At 35.7% G+C, this 2,722-nt stretch overlaps 1 non-coding gene across 1 annotated transcript; it reads left to right on the top strand.

Annotated features, from left to right (window-relative positions):
• Positions 1–313: 313 nt before the first annotated feature.
• LOC127745347 (small nucleolar RNA R71) lies at positions 314–421 on the top strand. Its single transcript, XR_008006544.1, has one exon. It is a non-coding gene; the product is annotated as a small nucleolar RNA R71 (small nucleolar RNA).
• Positions 422–2,722: the final 2,301 nt, after the last annotated feature.

Raw genomic sequence — 2,722 nt, 5'->3', positions numbered from 1 at the left:
CTGGGTCAATATTTTGTTCTGAGCCAGTATGGCATTCAGAGTATCAATCTCAAGAACTCTTTTCTTCTGATTTGTCCCATTGTTCACAGGATTCCTTTCAGAAGCGTACATGAATTGGTTATTTGCAACCATTTCAATGAGTTCTTGAGCTTCTGCAGGAGTCTTCTTCAGATGAAGTGATCCTCCAGCAGAGCTATCCAAAGACATCTTGGACAGTTCAGATAGACCATCATAGAAGATACCTATGATGCTCCATTCAGAAAGCATGTCTAGACAGACCATCATAGAAAATACCTATGATGCTCCATTCAGAAAGCATATCAGAGGGACACTTTCTGATTAATTGTTTGTATCTTTCCCAAGCTTCATAGAGGGATTCTCCCTCCTTCTGTCTGAAGGTTTGGACTTCCACTCTAAGCTTACTCAATTTTTGAGGTGGAAAGAACTTTGCCAAGAAGGCATAGACTAGCTTTTCCCAAGAGTTCAGGCTTTCTTTAGGCTGTGATTCCAACCATATCCTAGCTTTGTCTCTTACAGCAAAAGGGAATAGCATAAGTCAGTAGACCTCAGGGTCAACCCCATTAGTCTTGACAGTGTCACAGATTTGCAAGAATTCAGCTAAAAACTGATGAGGATCTTCCAATGGAAGTCCATGGAACTTGCAATTCTGTTGCATTAGAGAAACTAATTGAGGCTTAAGCTCAAAGTTGTTTGCTCCAATGGCAGGGATAGAGATGCTTCTCCCATAGAAGTCGGGAGTAGGTGCAGTAAAGTCACCCAGTACCTTCCTTGCATTGTTGGCATTGATGTTGTTTTCGGCTGCCATGGGTTCTTCTTCTTTGAAGATTTCTGTTAGGTCCTCTACAGAGAGTTGTGCCTTAGCTTCTCTTAGCTTTCGCTTCAAGGTCCTTTCAGGTTCAGGGTCAGCCTCAACAAAAATGCTTTTGTCTTTGCTCCTGCTCATATGAAAGAGAAAAGAACAAGAAAATATGGAATCCTCTATGTTACAGTATAGAGATTCTTTGAGGTGTCAAAGGAAAAGAAAAATAGAAGGAAGAAGTAGAAGAATTTGAACTTATCAAAAGAGATGGAGTTCGAATTGTTCATTGAGGAATAGTGTTAGTCCATAAATAGAAGGATGTGAGAAGAGGGGAAGAAATTTTCGAAAATTAAGTAAAAGATTTTAAAAACATTTTGAAAAATACTAATTGATTTTCGAAAACCAAGAGTGGAAAAGAAATCAAGTGATTTTTGAAAAAGATTTTGAAATTAGAAATAAAAAAGATTTGATTGAAAACTATTTTGAAAAAGATGTGGTTAAGAAGATATGATTGGTTTTAAAAAGATGTGATTGAGAATATATGATTTGAAAAACAATTTAAAAAAAAATTTGATTTTGAAAATTAATAACTTGGCTAACAAGAAAAGATATGATTCAAACATTAAACATTTCTCAACAGAAAAGGCAACATACTTGAATTGTTGAATCAACTCACTAATTGTTAGCAAGTATCTTTGAAAATGGAAAGAAATTGATTTTGAAAAAGGTTTGATTGAAAAGAATTGATTTGAAAAAGATTTGATTTTGAAAAGATTTTGAAAACTAAAAAATATTTGAATTGAAAACAGAATCTTCCCTCTTGTGCCATCCTGGCGTTAAACGCCCAGAATGGTGCACATTCTGGCGTTTAACGCCCAAATCACTACCCTTTTGGGCGTTAAACGCCCAGCCAGGCACCCTGGCTGGCGTTTAAATGCCAGTTTGCCTTCCTTACTGGGCGTTTTGAACGCCCAGCTTTTTCTGTGTAATTCCTCTGCTGTATGTTCAGAATCTTCAATTCTCTGTATTATTGACTTGAAAAGACACAAATAAAAATATTTTTTGGATTTTTAATAATGAGGAATGATCAAAATGCACTAAAATCAAATAACATGGATTTTTAATAATGAGGAATGATCAAAATGCACTAAAATCAAATAACAATGCATGCAAGACACCAAACTTAGCAGTTTGTATACTACTGACACTAACAAGTTGAGAATGCATATGATAAACAACAAAACACTCAAGATAAGAGAATTTAAAGATCAGAGCAAGTAAATCATCAAGAACAACTTGAAGATTAATGAAGACACATGCATGAATGCAAGAAGAATAGAAACATGCAATTGACACCAAACTTAACATGAGACTCTAGACTCAACAAGAAACATACAATTTTTTTGGTTTTTATGATTTTATAATTTTTTGGATTTTTTGAAAATTAAGTGGAAAAGAAAATAAAGATATCAAAATTCTTAATGAGAATTCCAGGAATCATGCAATGTTAGTCTAAAGCTTCAGTCTAAAGGAATTAGACATGGCTAGCCAAGCTTTAGCAGGACATTACATTCAATAGCTAAATTGATGAGGATCAATCAGCTTTGGTGATGATAAGAACATCACCTTGAAACACTAGAATTCATTCTTAAGAACTCTAAAGAAAAATACCTAATCTAAGCAACAAGATGAACCGTCAGTTGTCCATACCCGAAATAATCCCCGGCAACGGTGCCAAAAACTTGGTGGGCGAAATTGTGATCATCAATGGCGCCATCAACATGGTACGCACAATTGTAATCTCAACTCTTTATCACAACCTCGCACAACTAACTAGCAAGTGTACTGGGTCGTCCAAGTAATAAACCTTACGCGAGTAAGGGTCGATCCCACAGAGATTGT

The sequence above is a fragment of the Arachis duranensis genome, chromosome 2 (genome assembly GCF_000817695.3).
Source record: "Arachis duranensis cultivar V14167 chromosome 2, aradu.V14167.gnm2.J7QH, whole genome shotgun sequence".
NCBI lineage: Eukaryota > Viridiplantae > Streptophyta > Magnoliopsida > Fabales > Fabaceae > Arachis > Arachis duranensis.
This window is presented reverse-complemented; position numbering and strand designations above follow the sequence as displayed.